Source organism: Oncorhynchus mykiss, chromosome 12, assembly GCF_057628025.1.
Source record: "Oncorhynchus mykiss isolate SJ-2025 chromosome 12, ASM5762802v1, whole genome shotgun sequence".
NCBI lineage: Eukaryota > Metazoa > Chordata > Actinopteri > Salmoniformes > Salmonidae > Oncorhynchus > Oncorhynchus mykiss.
This window is the reverse complement of record NC_143033.1, coordinates 88,816,703-88,836,402: the sequence shown is the minus strand read 5'-3', so window position 1 is coordinate 88,836,402 and position 19,700 is coordinate 88,816,703. Positions and strand designations below refer to the sequence as shown.

The 19,700-nt window shown below is 43.8% G+C and overlaps 1 pseudogene; it reads right to left on the bottom strand.

Moving 5' to 3' along the window:
- Nucleotides 1-3,791: 3,791 nt before the first annotated feature.
- On the bottom strand, nt 3,792-5,690 carry LOC118938093 (polyadenylate-binding protein 1-like; annotated as a pseudogene).
- Between the last annotated feature and the right edge of the window lie 14,010 nt (nt 5,691-19,700).

Below are 19,700 nucleotides of genomic sequence, written 5' to 3'. Positions count from 1 at the left end.
TGAAGAGATGAGTCTTCAGTAAAGACTTAAAAGTTGAGACTGAGTCTACGTCTCTCACATGGATAAGCAGACCATTCCAGAGCTCTATAGGAGAAAGCCCTGCCTCCAGCTGTTTGCTTAGAGATCCTAGGGACAATAAGGAGAACTGCGTCTTGTGACCGTACGTGTAGGTATGTACGGCAGGACCAAATCGGAGAGATAGGTAGGAGCAAGCCCATGTAATGCTTTGTAGGTTAGCAGTAAAACCTTGAAATCAGTTCTGAAAAGGAAGCCAATGTAGAGAGGCTAGCACTGGAGTACAATTATAAATTGTTCTAGGATTCTATCAGCCGTGTTTAGCACTAACTGAAGTTTATCTAGTGCTTTATCTGGGTAGCCGGAGAGTAGAGCATTGCAGTAGTCTAATCTAGAAGTGACAAAAGCATGGATTAGCTTTTCTGTATAATTGTGGTACAAAAAGTTTATGATTTTTGAAATGTTACGAAGATATTCTTGATATGTTCACCAAAAGAGAGATCAGGGTCCAGATTTGTAGGGGTGCGACTGCATCTAAGGTATTACGGAATTTTCAATTAAAATCCTCAGATTGGTGGTGAACCGATTTTTGTACTCCGATGTCCTTGGGTAGTTGGAGGGAGTCTGGAATGGCATCTAGGAATCTTTGGGTTGTCCTAGAATTTTATAATTTATAGCACGGTTTTGATGATCCTTGTTTGGGGTCTGAGCTGATTATTTGTTGTTATTGAAAATGTAATAAAATCGTGGTCCGATTGTCAGGGATTATGATGAAGAACATTTAATCCACAATAATTATTCCAAGGTACAAAACTAGATCCAGGGTATGACTGTGGCAATGAGTAGATCCGGAGAAATGTTGGACAAAACCAACCGAGTCGATTATGGCTCCGAAAGCCTTTTGTAGTGGGTCTGTGGACTTTTCCATGTGAATATTTAATGTCACCAAAAATGTTAATGTTATCTGCCATGACTACAAGGTCGAATAGAAATTATGGGAACTCCGTGAGGAATGGTAGCTCTTCAAAGTGATTGAATAGACTGCATAGATTTCATGACTAGAAGCTCAAAATAAAAATGTATTTAATTTTTTTGTAAATTGAAATTTGCTGTCATAAATGTTAGCCTCACCACTGGCTTTGCGGGATGCCCAGGGGATATGGTCACTAGTGTAACCAGGAGAATCCTCATTTAACAGTTAATTCATCAGGCTTGAGCCATGTTTCTGTCAAGCTAATCACATCATGATTTTGATCAGTGATTAGTTCATTGACTATGACTGCCTTGGACGTGAGGGATCTAACATTAAGTAACCCTATTTTGAGATGTGAGATATCACAATCTCTTTCAGTAATGACAGGAATTGAGGAGGTGTTTATTCCAGTAAGATTGCTAAAGCAAACACCACAATGTTTTGTTTTGCTCAACATAGATCGAGGCTGAGCTGACTATCCCCATTGAGACCGTGTCTGTGCCTCAGTCTAGGTTGGCGTGCAGGGTCTGTGGGGACCAGCATGTGGAGCAGCTCAGAGTTTTCCAGCTCCACGAGCATGCATGTGATTTCTGGAGCCAGATTGGGGGGTTGGATCAGGAGGTCAAGTGTCTGACTTGGAGGGAGGGAGAATAAAATAAACCATCAGAAAGGACCATGGAATGGATGGTCACAAGTTCTTGAATGAGGAAGTGAATTGAAAAGAGAGATGGATGCCAGACTCACACATACTTTATTTTGGGTTCTCAGGGGATAAGGTTGACAGCATGGAAGCAGTCAGAGGCTCCTGGACATGGACAGCAGGCTTTTGCATGTGGACCTGAAGCAGGGCATTCATTTCCTGCTGAGAGGTTTTCTGAGGCATGCTCACTATGGCTGCCCGGGAAGCTGGGGAGAATATATTTATGATCAGAGATGTGATAATGACAATAGCCAGTATTCTTCCTACTAAAGACATTCAAGGTAAATGCTATGGGAGTAGTATCAACATTGACTCCATCATTTACATATACAGTGCCTTGCGAAAGTATTCGGACCCCTTGAACTTTGCGACCTTTTGCCACATTTCAGGCTTCAAACATAAAAATATAAAACTGTATTTTTTTGTGAAGAATCAACAACAAGTGGGACACAATCATGAAGTGGAACGACATTTATTGGATATTTCAAACTTTTTTAACAAATCAAAAACTGAAAAATTGGGCGTGCAAAATTAGTCAGACCCTTTACTTTCAGTGCAGCAAACTCTCTCCGGAAGTTCAGTGAGGATCTCTGAATGATCCAATGTTGACCTAAATGACTAATGATGATGAATACAATCCACCTGTGTGTAATCAATTCTCCATATAAATGCACCTGCACTGTGATAGTCTCAGAGGTCCGTTAAAAGCGCAGAGAGCATCATGAAGAACAAGGAACACACCAGGCAGGTCCGAGATACTGTTGTGAAGAAGTTTAAAGCCGGATTTGGATACAAAAATATTTCCCAAGCTTTAAACATCCCAAGGAGCACTGTGCAAGCGATAATATTGAAATGGAAGGAGTATCAGACCACTGCAAATCTACCAAGACCTGGCCGTCCTCTAAACTTTCAGCTCATACAAGGAGAAGACTGATCAGAGATGCAGCCAAGAGGCCCATGATCACTCTGGATGAACTGCAGAGATCTACAGCTGAGGTGGGAGACTCTGTCCATAGGACAACAATCAGTCGTATATTGCACAAATCTGGCCTTTATGGAAGAGTGGCAAGAAGAAAGCCATTTCTTAAAGATATCCATAAAAAGTGTCGTTTAAAGTTTGCCACAAGCCACCTGGGAGACACACCAAACATGTGGAAGAAGGTACTCTGGTCAGATGAAACCAAAATTGAACTTTTTGGCAACAATGCAAAACGTTATGTTTGGCGTAAAAGCAACACAGCTCATCACCCTGAACACACCATCCCCACTGTCAAACATGGTGGTGGCAGTATCATGGTTTGGGCCTGCTTTTCTTCAGCAGGGACAGGGAAGATGGTTAAAATTGATGGGAAGATGGATGGAGCCAAATACAGGACCAATCTGGAAGAAAACCTGATGGAGTCTGCAAAAGACCTGAGACTGGGACGGAGATTTGTCTTCCAACAAGACAATGATCCAAAACATAAAGCAAAATCTACAATGGAATGGTTCAAAAATAAACATATCCAGGTGTTAGAATGTCCAAGTCAAAGTCCAGACCTGAATCCAATCGAGAATCTGTGGAAAGAACTGAAAACTGCTGTTCACAAATGCTCTCCATCCAACCTCACTGAGCTCGAGCTGTTTTGCAAGGAGGAATGGGAAAAAATGTCAGTCTCTCGATGTGCAAAACTGATAGAGACATACCCCAAGCGACTTACAGCTGTAATCACAGCAAAAGGTGGCGCTACAAAGTATTAACTTAAGGGGGCTGAATAATTTTGCACGCCCATTTTTTCAGTTTTCGATTTGTTAAAAAAGTTTGAAATATCCAATAAATGTCGTTCCACTTCATGATTGTGTCCCACTTGTTGTTGATTCTTCACAAAAAAATACAGTTTTATATCTTTATGTTTGAAGCCTGAAATGTGGCAAAAGGTCGCAAAGTTCAAGGGGGCTGAATACTTTCGCAAGGCACTGTATGCTGCATCATCAGATATACTCCCTCATCTGATGGGAGGATGAGGCACTCATGTTGCATGCATGCATAATGGCGGGTGCAGGCTGGTTGGGGTTGATGATGGTTGGGTTTGGGACCGCCATGACGCTAGCCATCCTCTGCAGTCAGCGGTTCTTCAGATACGCCTGCTGTAGGGTCTTGTGCTGGGCCTGGAGCCACAGATAGCGGCTTGTTGGTCACTCTGCGACTGTTCATCTCCGTCAAAGCCTTGGTGGCGTAACAAATCCAAAGCCTTTGCTTCAACCGTGCTCCATCATCACCTTGGTGCTTGTGATTGTTCCGAAGTGGCAAAGCTCTTTCTGGAGATGATGACCGTCCCAGCTATCATCCATATTATTCATTAGCAACGTCTGGCACTTGCATTTCCAGCCAGGTCACCGGTGATACAAGGATTAGATGTCCATCCATATCTGAGGATGTCGGGAGATGATGTAGAAACTGGCCACTTTTTGGATTTTTGTTTTAAGCCTATCTCAAACCTTAACACTTACCTTAACCATTCACAGTTAATGCCTATCCTTAAAAATTCAGAGTCAATGCCTAAACTTAACCTTAAACACTTCTAAATTTTAAGTTTGGAACAACTTCTAAATCTGACGTTTGAGAAACATGGATAAACGTCTAATTCTGACATGAGATTGTGAGAGCTTGTTGCGCATTTCTTCTGGCCGTGGCCCACATAGATCCACCTCCTGTTCACCTGCTTCTCATTTGTCTGATCCACAGCCTGACAAAATCAGATGCACTCCAATGACACACTGGTCTCCCAGACACTGAGCTCCGTAACACATCTAGACACTGACAATAATGGATGACCTCTCTCACCTTCTGTGCATCCTCCTTCCTTTTGAAACTGAGGAAGCCGAATCCTCTAGATTTCATGCTGTGATCAACCATGACAGTCCCTGGAGCTGAAAAGGACAGAATCGTCCTCAACTCAATAAAAAGGTCAACTAAACAGACACGAAACAAGAAGAGAATATACAACAGTAGGCTACACAAGACACATCAGACAAACACTCATCATGTCAACCATTTCTCACAGTTTGTCATCGTCCATGTTGATGCCAAAGTTCTTGATGTACACATAGGTGAACTCCTTGGCCCTGGATCCAAATTCAGCCTCTCGCTGTTTACATGATTTAAATGGTTCAATGCTCACTATTTCATCAGCCAACATCTTACCATTCAATCTCTTGGCTCGTTCAACAGCGTCCTGGGTTGTGCAATCTACATAACCGTACCCTCGGGATATGCCCTTAGTATCACAAACAACCTTAGAGGACAGAATATAAAATGTGTCCCCTAATGCTTGGCTTATCCAGATTCTTGACGATAATATTCACAACGATGCTCTTTTCAGAGAAGGATCTTGTTGATTCCACATGAGTCACATTCCATTTCATACTGTCCAAGGCAGACTCAACATCCTTTTGGTAAAAGTTGATATATCTACAGTATATCCCAAGGATCGTTGAGTCTTCCTGTCTTCGTAGACCTTAATGGAGTGGATTGTCCCTTTTGGACTGAAATTATGGAATGTTCATTCGTAAGAATATGTAAATGACCTACATATAAGGAGACCAAAGGCACCCTCATGTCCATGTTGACCATACAAGGGTTAACAAATTTGACAGTCTAATATCTTCTCAGTAAAACAGTTTGATAGATACCTTGCATGCAAGCCAAATGAGTGTTCCAGCACATGAGATGTCAACAAGTTTGATTCTGGAACCCCTATGTCACAGGCACTTTGTGATGTCATAAAGAGTGTGTATCAAGAATGTCATCTATCAAAACAACATTTTACATTTGTTTCTCCTTCCACTTTATTAGTGTGCTTCCATCAGCAAGGTTAGGGTACAAAAATACTAACACAAAGCTTTCTGATACCATTTCTATACTTTTAAAACTGCACCGGTTTTTGTTCTCCCAAGAACCTCCCATCCTCTCCAATGTTATTTCTTCAACATTCTAAAACATAGTTAAGTCAGCTACGCCATTACACATTCTAGCTACTGTAATCCTTTCAATCACATCCATATACGCAATAGAATAGGATAGAAGATAAATTAATAGAATATATTCAAATATAATATAATTTTACAGAATCAAGTAGAATAACTAGATTTTTCCCTTGAGGGAACTTCTCTCAAATAAAATCAAATCAAATGTATGTATATAGCCCTTCGTACATCAGCTGATATCTCAAAGTGCTGTACAGAAACCCAGCCTAAAACCCCAAACAGCAAGCAATGTAGGTGTTGAAGCACGTTGGCTAGGAAAAACTCCCTAGAAAGGCCAAAACCTAGGAAGAAACCTAGAGAGGAACCAGGCTATGAAGGGTGGCCAGTCCTCTTCTGGCTGTGCCGGTTGGAGATTATAACAGGACATGGCCAAGATGTTCAAATGTTCATAAATGACCAGCATGGTCAAATAATAGGTCTGGGAAAGGTAGCATGTCCGGTGAACAGGTCAAGATTCCATAGCCGCAGGCAGAACAGTTGAAACTGGAGCAGCAGCACGGCCAGGTGGACTGGGGACAGCAAGGAGTCATCATGCCAGGTAGTCCTGAGGCATGGTCCTAGGGCTCAGGTCCTCCGAGGGAGAGACAGAAAGAGAGAAAGAGAGAATTAGAGAGAGCATACTTAAATTCACACAGGACACCGGATAAGACAGGAGAAGTACTCCAGATATAACAAACTGACCCTAGCCCCCCGACACATAAAGTACTGCAGCATAAATACTGGAGGCTGAGACAGGAGGGGTCAGGAGACACTGTAGCCCCATCTGATGATACCACCGGACAGGACCAAACAGGAAGGATATAACCCCACCCACTTTGCCAAAGCACAGCCCCCACACCACTAGAGGGATATTTTCAACCACCAACTTACCATCCTGAGACAAGTAAAGCCCACAAAGATCTCCGCCACGGCACAACCCAAGGGGGGGCGCCAACCCAGACAGGAGGATCACATCAGTGACTCAACCCACTCAAGTGACGCACACCTCCTAGGGACGGCATGAAAGAGCACTAGTAAGCCAGTGACTCAGCCCCTGTAATAGGGTTAGAGGCAGAGAATCCCAGTGGAAAGAGGGGAACCGGCCAGGCAGGGACAGCAAGTGCGGTTCGTTGCTCCAGAGCCTTTCCCTTCACCTACACACTCCTGGACCAGACTACACTCAATCATATGACCCACTGAAGAGATGAGTCTTCAGTAAAGACTTAAAGGTTGAGACCGAGTTTGAGTCTCTCACATGGGTAGGCAGACCATTCCATAAAAATGGAGCTCTATAGGAGAAAGCCCTGCCTCCAGCTGTTTGCTTAGAAATTCAAGGGACAATTAGGAGGCCTGCGTCTTGTGACCGTAGCGTACATGTAGGTATGTACGACAGGACCAAATCAGAGAGATAGGTAGGAGCAAGCCCATGTAATGCTTTGTAGGTTAGCAGTAAAACCTTGAAATCGGCCCTTGCCTTGACAGGAAGCCAGTGTAGGGAGGCTAGCACTGGAGTAATATGATTTTAAAAAATGGTTCTCGTCAGGATTCTAGCAGCCGTATTTAGCACTAACTGAAGTTTATTTCGTGCTTTATCCAGGAAGCCGGAAAGTAGAGCATTGCAGTAGTCTAACCTAGAAGTAACAAAAGCACAGATACATTTTTCTGCATCATTTTTGGACAGAAAGATTCTGATTTTTGCAATGCTACGTAGATGGAAAAAAGCTGTCCTTGAAACAGTCTTGATATGTTCGTCAAAAGAGAGATCAGGGTCCAGAGTAACGCCGAGGTCCTTCACAGTTTTATTTGAGACGACTGTACAACCATTAAGATTAATTGTCGGATTCAACAGAAGATCTCTTTGTTTCTTGGGACCTAGAACAAGCATCTCTGTTTTGTCCGAGTTTAAAAGTAGAACGTTTGCAGCCATCCACTTCCTTATGTCTGAAACACAGGCTTCTAGCGAGGGCAATTTTGGGGCTTCACCATGTTTCATTGAAATGAACAGCTGTGTGTCATCCACATAGCAGTGAATGTTAACATTATGTTTTCGAATGACATCCCCAAGAGGTAAAATATATAGTGAAAACAATAGTGGTCCTAAAACAGAACCTTGACGAACACCGAAATAAACAGTTGATTTGTCTGAGGACAAACCATTCACAGAGACAAACTGATATCTTTCCGACAGATAAGATCTAAGCCAGGCCAGAACTTGTCCGTGTAGACCAATTTGGGTTTCCAATCTCTCCAAAAGAATGTGTTGAACGATGGTATCAAAAGCAGCACTAAGGTCTAGGAGCACGAGGACAGATGCAGAGGCTCGGTCTGATGCCATTAAAAGGTAATTTACCACCTTCACAAGTGCAGTCTCAGTGCTATGATGGGGTCTAAAACCAGACTGAAGCATTTTGTATAGATTGTTTGTCTTCAGGAAGGCAGTGAGTTGCTGCTCAACAGCCTTTTCTAAAATTTTTGAGAGGAATGGAAGATTCGATATAGGCCGATAGTTTTTTATATTTTCTGGGTCAAGGTTTGGCTTTTTCAAGAGAGGCTTTATTACTGCCACTTTTAGTGAGTTTGGTTCACATCCGGTGGATAGAGAGCCTTTTATTATGTTCAACATAGGAGGGCCAAGCACAGGAAGCAGCTCTTTCAGTAGTTTAGTTGGAATAGGGTCCAGTATGCAGCTTGAAGGTTTAGAGGCCATGATTATTTTCGTCATTTTGTCAAGAGATATAGTACTAAAACACTTGAGTGTCTCTCTTGATCCTAGGTCCTGGCAGAGTCGTGCAGACTCAGGACAACTGAGCTTTGAAGGAATACGCAGATTTAAAGAGGAGTCCGTAATTTGCTTTCTAATAATTATGATATTTTCCTCAAAGAAGTTCATGAATTTATTACTGCTGAAGTGAAAGCCATCCTCACTTGGGGAATGCTGCTGGGAATGCTGCTTCTTTCCATCTATCCCTTCACACAATTCATTATGAATTATTGATTAGATTGTATATTGTCAGAAACATACCCTAGGGGGGTGTATGGATTCAGAGAGGATGGAGTGTTCAGTTATTTAAACACTGTCACAGTCCAATAGTTGCACTGTTACACACAGCGTATCTGATTCAGTGGAGGCTTCTGAGGGGAGGACGAATTATAATAATGTCTGGAACGGATGGCATCAGACACCTGAAAACCATCTGTTTCATACCATTCCACTTATTCCGCTCCAGCCATTACCACAAGCCCGTCCTCCCCAATTAAGGTCCCACCAACCTCCTGTGGTCTGATTGTATTTGTGTTTGTTTGATAGCAGTTTATCTCATTTCAAATCTGGCCATGATGATGAACTGTTTGTTAGTTCTGAATGGTACACCCGGTTTAGTGTTTCATACTTTTATTTTCTATGCCTTCTCTCTACCTTCTATTCTCTCTGCCTTCTATTCTCTCTACATTCTATTCTCTCTGCCTTCTATTCTCTCTACCTTCTATTCTCTCTGCCTTCTATTCTCTCTACCTTCTATTATCTCTACCTTCTATTCTCTCTACCTTCTATTCTCTCTGCCTTCTATTCTCTCTACCTTATATTCTCTCTACATTCTATTCTCTCTGCCTTCTATTCTCTCTGCCTTCTATTCTCTCTACCTTCTATTCTCTCTACCTTCTATTCTCTCTGCCTTCTATTCTCTCTGCCTTCTATTCTCTCTGCCTTCTATTCTCTCTGCCTTCAATTCTCTCTGCCTTCTATTCTCTCTGCCTTCTATTCTCTCTACCTTCTATTCTCTCTGCCTTCTATTCTCTCTGCCTTCTATTCTCTCTACCTTCTATTATCTCTACCTTCTATTCTCTCTACCTTCTATTCTCTCTGCCTTCTATTCTCTCTACCTTATATTCTCTCTACATTCTATTCTCTCTGCCTTCTATTCTCTCTGCCTTCTATTCTCTCTACCTTCTATTCTCTCTACCTTCTATTCTCTCTGCCTTCTATTCTCTCTGCCTTCTATTCTCTCTGCCTTCTATTCTCTCTGCCTTCTATTCTCTCTGCCTTCTATTCTCTCTACCTTCTATTCTCTCTGCCTTCTATTCTCTCTGCCTTCTATTCTCTCTACCTTCTATTCGCTCTACCTTCCATTCAGTCTGCCTTCCATTCTCTCTGCCTTCTATTCTCTCTGTCTTCTATTCTCTCTGCCTTCTATTCTCTCTTCCTTCTATTCTCTCTGCCTTCTATTCTCTCTGTCTTCTATTCTCTCTGCCTTCTATTCTCTATACCTTCAATTCTCTCTGCCTTCTATTCTCTCTACCTTCTACTCTATATGCCTTATATTCTCTCTACCTTCTATTCTCTCTCCCTTCTATTCTCTCTGCCTTCTATTCTCTCTCCCTTCTATTCTCTCTGCCTTCTATTCTCTCTGCAGTCTATTCTCTCTCCCTTCTATTCTCTCTCCCTTCTATTCTCTCTGCCTTCTATTCTCTCTACCTTCTATTCTCTCAGCCTTCTATTCTCTCTGCCTTCTATTCTCTCTACCTTCTATTCTCTCTGCCGTCTATTCTCTCTGCCGTCTATTCTCTCTACCTTCTATTCTCTCTACCTTCTATTCTCTCGGCCTTCTATTCTCTCTGCCTTCTATTATCTCTGCCTTCTATTCTCTCTACCTTCTATTCTCTCTACCTTCTATTCTCTCTGCCTTCTATTCTCTCTACCTTCTATACTCTCTCCCTTCTATTCTCTCTGTCTTCTATTCTCTCTCCCTTCTATTCTCTCTCCCTTCTATTCAGTCTGCCTTCTACTCAGTCTGCCTTCTATTCTCTCTCCCTTCTATTCTCTCTACCTTCTATTCTCTCTGCCTTCTATTCTCTCTACCTTCTATTCTCTCGGCCTTCTATTCTCTCTGCCTTCTATTATCTCTGCCTTCTATTCTCTCTACCTTCTATTCTCTCTACCTTCTATTCTCTCTGCCTTCTATTCTCTCTCCCTTCTATTCTCTCTGTGTCACGTTCTGACCTTTATTTCCTTTGTTTTGTCATTATTTAGTATGGTCAGGGCGTGAGTTGGGGTGGGCAGTCTATGTTTGTTTATCTATGATTTGGGTATTTCTATGTTTCGGCCTAGTATGGTTCTCAATCAGAGGCAGGTGTCATTAGTTGTCTCTGATTGAGAATCATACTTAGGTAGCCTGGGTTTCACTGTGTGTTTGTGGGTGTTTGTTTCCGTGTCTGTGTTTTTCACCACACGGTACTGTTTTGGGTTTCGTTCATTCCACGGTTATTGTTTTTGTATTCAGTTGTTCATGTGTACATTTTCGAATTAAAAGAAGTATGGACACTTACCACGCCGCATATTGGTCCTCTGATCCTTTTCGCCTCTCCTCTTCGGAAGAAGAGGAGGAAATCCCTTACACTCTGCCTTCTATTCTCTCTGCCTTCTACTCAGTCTGCCTTCAATTCTCTCTGCCTTCTATTCTCTCTGCCTTCTATTCTCTCTACCTATAATTCTCTCTACCTTCTATTCTCTCTGCCTTCAATTCTCTCTGCCTTCTATTCTCTCTGCCTTCTATTCTCTCTACCTTCTATTCTCTCTACCTTCTATTCTCTCTACCTTCTATTCTCTCTACCTTCTATTCTCTCTACCTTCTATTCTCTCTGCCTTCTATTCTCTCTCCCTTCTATTTTCTCTGCCTTCTATTCTCTCTACCTTCTATTCTCTCTGCCTTCTATCCTCTCTGCCTTCTATTCTCTCTGCCTTCTATTCTCTCTACCTTCTATTCTCTCTACCTTCTATTCTCTCTACCTTCTATTCTCTTTGTGTTCTATTCTCTCTACCTTCTATTCTCTCTCCCTTATATTCTCTCTACCTTCTATTCTCTCTGCCTTCTATTCTCTCTGCCTTTTATTCTCTCTATCTCATAATCTCTCTGCCATTGTAATTCAGTCCAGTTGAGTTTCATTTGAGACACTTACAGAACATCTGTGATTGTCAGTGATGTATCAGTCCTGCCAGGGTTCTTTGAGAAGGTCTAGATTCTACAGTCTAGAATGACTCTTAGTTCATTTGTGAGTGTGTTGTACAGAAAGGACTGTGAGGCGATGAAAGATGAAAGATAACATTCACATATATAACGGCTGGTTGGTCACAATGTGTGTGTATTAGTATGTAGGTGCATGCGTGTGTGTGTGTGTGTGTGTGTGTGTGTGTGTGTGTGTGTGTGTGTGTGTGTGTGTGTGTGTGTGTGTGTGTGTGTCACTGTAAGAATGTAATTGGTAAACACAGGTGTTTTCCACAACTCTTGCTGTTGATAATAACACAACTCCCCACTGGGACCTCTGGAAAGGTCAGTGTCATATGTGGCCATTATAGACCAAGATAAGCTTTTACCCTGCTACTGTAAATCATCCCCACAAATGCTCCTCTCCCCCACCTCTCTCCCTCACTCCCTCCATCGCTCTCACCATCCCTCATCAACCTGTTCTCTATAGCTCTTTCTTTTGCTCTCTCTGTCGCTCTCACCATCTTTCATCTTTTCTCTGCGGAATTCCCTCGGCCTTCCCCTTAGTCACTCTCCTTCTCTTCCCTTAGTCACTCTCCTTCTCTCCCCTTAGTCACTCTCCTTCTCTCCCTCTCTTCCTCATTACCTCCTCTCTCCATTCTTAACATTTACTTTTTCACTCCCAGTTCCCTCTGCCCATTTTCTTGTCCTCTCTCTCTCTCTCTCTCTCTCTCTCTCTCTCTCTCTCTCTCTCTCTCTCTCTCTCTCCCTCTCTCTCTCTCTCCCTCTCCCTTCACCTCCCTTTCGTACCTTGTTTTACACTGAGTGGATAAAACACTGCTCTTTCCATGACATAGGCTGACCAGCTGAATCTAGGTGAAAGCTACGATCCCTCACTTTTTAAATCCACTTCAAATTATTGTATATGAAGGGGGGAGACGGGTTAAATAAGGATTTTAAGCCTTGAGACAATTGAGATATGGATTGTGTATGTGTGCCATTCAGAGGGTGAATGGGCAAGACAAAATAATTAAGTGCCTTTGAACGGGGTATGGTAGTAGGTGCCAGGTTCTGTGGTTTTCCACACTCAATAGTTCCTTGTGTGTATCAAGAATGGTCCACTACCCAAAGGACATCCAGCCAACTTGACACAACTGAGGAAAGCATTGGCGTCAACATGGGCCAGCATCCCTGTGGAACACTTTTGACACCTTGTAGAGTCCATGCCCGATGAATTAAGGCTGTTCTAAGGGCACAAGGGGGTCCAACTCAATATTATTAAGGTGTTCCTAATATTTGGTACACTCAGTGTATATCCCTCCAGTTTCACTCTAACACTCCCACTGTTCTCTCCTTCTCTCTCTATATCCCCTGTTTCTACAGCACCCTGCGCTTCCTCTTTCTGCCCCTCCCACACTCCATCTCTCTCCCTCTCATGCTTAATCAGTCTGTCAAGCTGCCTTCACTGCAGGGAGGTCTGAATTATTGATCTCAAGGCCAGCATTAAAACAAGGTGAAACTGCGGCCTCAATAAGGAGCAGACAGATTGCGAAAAGACAGATGGAGAAACATGAAATGGATTCTATTGGAGATTGCAACAGTAGACTACAGAGGTGTTTAAGATAGAGAGATATGTGAAAGGCCAGGAGCAGAGGAGAGAAAAGAGGACAAGTCTGGAAGAAAAAGAGAGGTGCTGTAGCAGTAGCCGACAGACAGACAGACAGACAGACAGCTAGAAGAGAGAAGTGCTGTTTTCTGTTTCTGTTTTGTCAGGCAGCTGTCTGATGTAATTAGCCACAGTGCTAACGCTAGGCTAGTGTTAGCTTCCGATGGCTTGTTTCATCTCCATACCCTCTGCCTGCATCCCCTCCGGGTAGAGCTGTAACCGTTAGCCGACGTTGCTAATGACCCGTCATGGCATCAGCTAACGAACGTTAAAAACAAAGGGATGGGGAGAGATAAGAGAGATTGAGAGAGAGGGAAGATGTTTCATGTCCCACATCCCGACTAATGACCATCAGCTACAGAGGGAGAAGGGAAAGACAAAGGAGATGTGTCATGTCCCACATCCCGACTAATGAACATCAGCTACAGAGGGAGATGGGGAAGACAAAGGAGATGTGTCATGTCACACATCCCGACTAATGACCATCAGCTACAGAGGGAGAAGGGGAAGACAAAGGAGATGTGTCATGTCACACATCCCGACTAATGACCATCAGCTACAGAGGGAGAAGGGGAAGACAAAGGAGATGTGTCATGTCCCACATCCCGACTAATGACCATCAGCTACAGAGGGAGAAGGGGAAGACAAAGGAGATGTGTCATGTCCCACATCCCGACTAATGACCATCAGCTACAGAGGGAGAAGGGGAAGACAAAGGAGATGTGTCATGTCCCACACCCCGACTAATGACCATCAGCTACAGAGGGAGAAGGGGAAGACAAAGGAGATGTGTCATGTCACACATCCCGACTAATGACCATCAGCTACAGAGGGAGAAGGGGAAGACAAAGGAGATGTGTCATGTCCCACATCCCGACTAATGACCATCAGCTACAGAGGGAGAAGGGGAAGACAAAGGAGATGTGTCATGTCCCACATCCCGACTAATGACCATCAGCTACAGAGGGAGAAGGGGAAGACAAAGGAGATGTGTCATGTCCCACATCCCGACTAATGACCATCAGCTACAGAGGGAGAAGGGGAAGACAAAGGAGATGTGTCATGTCACACAACCCAACTAATGACCATCAGCTACAGAGGGAGAAGGGGAAGACAAAGGAGATGTGTCATGTCCCACATCCCAACTAATGACCATCAGCTACAGAGGGAGAAGGGGAAGACAAAGGAGATGTGTCATGTCACACATCCCGACTAATGACCATCAGCTACAGAGGGAGAAGGGGAAGACAAAGGAGATGTGTCATGTCCCACATCCCGACTAATGACCATCAGCTACAGAGGGAGAAGGGGAAGACAAAGGAGATGTGTCATGTCCCACATCCCGACTAATGACCATCAGCTACAGAGGGAGAAGGGGAAGACAAAGGAGATGTGTCATGTCACACATCCCGACTAATGACCATCAGCTACAGAGGGAGAAGGGGAAGACAAAGGAGATGTGTCATGTCCCACATCCTGACTAATGACCATCAGCTACAGAGGGAGAAGGGGAAGACAAAGGAGATGTGTCATGTCACACATCCCGACTAATGACCATCAGCTACAGAGGGAGAAGGGGAAGACAAAGGAGATGTGGCATGTCACACATCCCGACTAATGACCATCAGCTACAGAGGGAGAAGGGGAAGACAAAGGAGATGTGTCATGTCACACATCCCGACTAATGACCATCAGCTACAGAGGGAGAAGGGGAAGACAAAGGAGATGTGGCATGTCACACATCCCGACTAATGACCATCAGCTACAGAGGGAGAAGGGGAAGACAAAGGAGATGTGTCATGTCACACATCCCGTCTAATGACCATCAGCTACAGAGGGAGAAGGGGAAGACAAAGGAGATGTGTCATGTCACACATCCCGACTAATGACCATCAGCTACAGAGGGAGAAGGGGAAGACAAAGGAGATGTGGCATGTCACACATCCCGACTAATGACCATCAGCTACAGAGGGAGAAGGGGAAGACAAAGGAGATGTGGCATGTCACACATCCCGACTAATGACCATCAGCTACAGAGGGAGAAGGGGAAGACAAAGGAGATGTGTCATGTCACACATCCCGACTAATGACCATCAGCTACAGAGGGAGAAGGGGAAGACAAAGGAGATGTGTCATGTCACACATCCCGACTAATGACCATCAGCTACAGAGGGAGAAGGGGAAGACAAAGGAGATGTGTCATGTCACACATCCCGACTAATGACCATCAGCTACAGAGGGAGAAGGGGAAGACAAAGGAGATGTGGCATGTCACACATCCCGACTAATGACCATCAGCTACAGAGGGAGAAGGGGAAGACAAAGGAGATGTGGCATGTCACACATCCCGACTAATGACCATCAGCTACAGAGGGAGAAGGGGAAGACAAAGGAGATGTGTCATGTCACACATCCCGTCTAATGACCATCAGCTACAGAGGGAGAAGGGGAAGACAAAGGAGATGTGGCATGTCACACATCCCGACTAATGACCATCAGCTACAGAGGGAGAAGGGGAAGACAAAGGAGATGTGTCATGTCACACATCCCGTCTAATGACCATCAGCTACAGAGGGAGAAGGGGAAGACAAAGGAGATGTGTCATGTCACACATCCCGACTAATGACCATCAGCTACAGAGGGAGAAGGGGAAGACAAAGGAGATGTGGCATGTCACACATCCCGACTAATGACCATCAGCTACAGAGGGAGAAGGGGAAGACAAAGGAGATGTGGCATGTCACACATCCCGACTAATGACCATCAGCTACAGAGGGAGAAGGGGAAGACAAAGGAGATGTGTCATGTCACACATCCCGTCTAATGACCATCAGCTACAGAGGGAGAAGGGGAAGACAAAGGAGATGTGTCATGTCACACATCCCGACTAATGACCATCAGCTACAGAGGGAGAAGGGGAAGACAAAGGAGATGTGTCATGTCACACATCCCGTCTAATGACCATCAGCTACAGAGGGAGAAGGGGAAGACAAAGGAGATGTGTCATGTCACACATCCCGTCTAATGACCATCAGCTACAGAGGGAGAAGGGGAAGACAAAGGAGATGTGTCATGTCACACAATGAACTATCAAAATAAAGAAAGTAACACACTCCATGTATAAACTCCCAGAAATGTAATGGAGATTTACCAACGTTTTGACGTCTTCACCCTGCACAGTGATGCCGAAACATTGATAAATACCCATTCACTTGCTGGGAGTTTATACATGGAGTGTGCTACTTTCTTTATTTTGATAGTTTGTAGTTTATTCGCCGTTAGTCAGCACCTTCACACAAACTATTATTCTGGGTGTGCGCCAGCTCATGTTTTTTAATGTCACACAATGAAGACACAAACTCCCACTGTCTGTCTGCTTCTATGGATACATAAAGATGTCACACTGCACTGAGGGATGGGAAGAATTCTTCCTTCCTTCCTGTGATTAAACAATGTGACATTACTGTAATATGACTACAGGGAAACCTTTTCTTTAACCTCTCCAGTCATGTTGGATAATGGACACCATTACTCTACTTATAGTAAACTCAATTTCCTTTTTAAATAATTGCTCCATTATTCCTTTAAGAGTTGTGTTTGTGATGTCATCACTAGAATCTTGTAGAAGTTTTTAAAAAGCGTTGCATGTTCAATCAGTTGTTTCTCATCACTGTACTTCTGTACTTCTGTCCCAGATTATCCAATAAAAACAGGGACATGGGGGTGCTAGGATATCAAGCAACTTGTTGGAAATCTAGGAGACACCCACCCACACACACACACACACACACACACACACACACACACACGCACACACCCACCAGCTACTACATTTCAGTAGAGGCAGAGAGAGATTAGCTGGTGTTTGACTGCATACCTCAGTGCATTAACACCATAGCGCGTCCTAGAGAATGGAAGACTAGAGGAAGACTAGTATATCAATATCATTGATCAGACATGATGCTATTATGTGACTCCAAGTGGAAATAGAGGACAGAGCGAGAGAGAGAGAGAGAGAGAGAGAATGGGGAGAGAGAGAGAGAGAGAGAGAGAGAGAGAGAGAGAGAAATAATGGGGAGAGAAAGAATGGGGAGAGAGAGAGAGAGAGAGATAAATAAATAAATAATGGGGGAGAGGGATAAAGAGAGGGAGAAATGAACAAAATAATGAGTAAATAAGGTGGACAGAGAGAGAGATAGCGAGAATGGGGAGAGAACGGGGAGAGAATGGGGAGAGAGGGAGAGCCTGTAATGCCAAGAGCTGGTCCCGAGGCTGAGTTCACAAACCTGTTCTAATAACACACTGAAGCCTCAGGACCAGAACATCCAATCAATCAGAATAAACCAAATTACAACAGAGTCAAAACAAAACTACGTTGCTTATTGGAAAACACAAGCCCAAACACAAAGCAAAATGCAATGCTATCTGGCCCTAAATTGACAGTCCACAGTGGCTAACTATTTGACCATGGTTACTGATCAAAACCTTAGAAAAACCTTGACAAGATAATGAGCAAATAAGGTAGAGAGAGAGAGAGAGAGAGAGAGAGGGAGAGAGAGAGAGAGAAATTAACAATACAACTAGCAAAAAAAGTGGACAAAAATAGAGAGAGAATGGTGAGAGAGGGAAGATAAGGAGAGATAATGAAGAATTAAAGTGTTAAGGTCACCAAGCCATAATGAAAGGAATGAAACCTCTCCAGGCAAAAGGTACAACAGAGGTCCCAGACCGGGATATTGCTTCCTGATGAATGTGGGGATTTTGCAAGATGCAATGTAGCATGGAGTATCCGGCTCATGGAGAATCCTGCTCATGGAGTATCCTGCTCATGGAATACCCTGCTCATGGAGTATCCTGCTCATGGAGTATCCTGCTCATGGAGTATCCTGCTCATGGAGTATCCTGCTCATGGAGTATCCTGCTCATGGAGTATCCGGCTCATGGAGTATCCTGCTCATGGAGTATCCGGCTCATGGAGTATCCTGCTCATGGAGTATCCGGCTCATGGAGTATCCTGCTCATGGAGTATCCGGCTCATGGAGTATCCTGCTCATGGAGTATCCTGCTCATGGAGTTTCCTGCTCATGGAGTATCCTGCTCATGGAGTTTCCTGCTCATGGAGTTTCCTGCTCATGGAGTATCCTGCTCGTGGAGTATCCTACTCATGGAGTACCCTACTCATGGAGTATCCAGCTCATGGAGTATCCTGCTCATGGAATATCCTGCTCATGGAATACCCTGCTCATGGAGTATCCTGCTCATAGAATACCCTGCTCATGGAGTATGTTGTAGAATAAGAAAGACTCCAGTCTAATTCAGAGCTCTGAGCCTGCAGCACCTCATCAGTGTGTGTGGTCGATTGTGATGCCCAGAACAAGTGCTCATTCCTGGGTTCAGTGGCTTCTACCCCCACAGCGCTATGGCCCCTGATCCAAGTTCTCACTTTAAATCTAGCATACAATTTCAGCCATGTGAATGCCTGTATTGGCTTAAACCAGGCAATGTTCCTTTGAGACTTTCCGAATCCTTGGTTTTCTGTAAATAGTCTTGACAGCAGGCTCCATTGAATAGCAACAGGAACCTCTCCAACTTTCCAATAGCTCAATCTGTCAAGGGAACACAAACCCATGCTTGAATAAACGCACACGAATGCACACACACCACACCTCCGAAACAGATACACTGACGCATGCTCATGATGCACACACACACACACACACACACACACAAGCACCAGTCGAACAAAAAAAAACATGATGAAGAGTTTCCATGTCTTCAAAGCCAGCAAGGCCCTTAGTGGCAAATTTGACAGACAGTCAATCATTTCATGGATTTCATGGATCCTCAAATGGTGGGAGATAAAGACACTGGGAGATTGTCTGACTAACTTGTGGAGAAGACTAGCTCTGGTATTAATGTCAGTGAAGTTCCCTGGCTGTCTGGGACAACCTCACCAAATATGTCTGTTATCATATATTCATGCTACTCACTTACATAATGTCTCTAGACTCCAGAATCGATAAGACTTGTTGCAGTAGTGTACAGAGGGTGAATCCCAGCATTGTTATACTGCATATAATATAAGCAAGATAAATGAGAGCCAACATGTTCCTTGTTTCAGGGCCTGACTTACGGGTGCATCTGTACAGTCACAAACATGGAGCTGCAGGGGAGAATGTGCCACACGTTCTTCAGCTCCTCCTTCAATTCCTTCTTCTCCTCATTCAGGGTGAGGCTCTCACAGTCTATGTTATTCACTATTAGACAGAGAGAGCGCGAGGAAGGTTGAGAGACGACGAGAGAAAGAGAGAGAGAGAGTGTATATTTGTGTGTTTCTGTGTGTGTTGCATGTATGCCACAGTA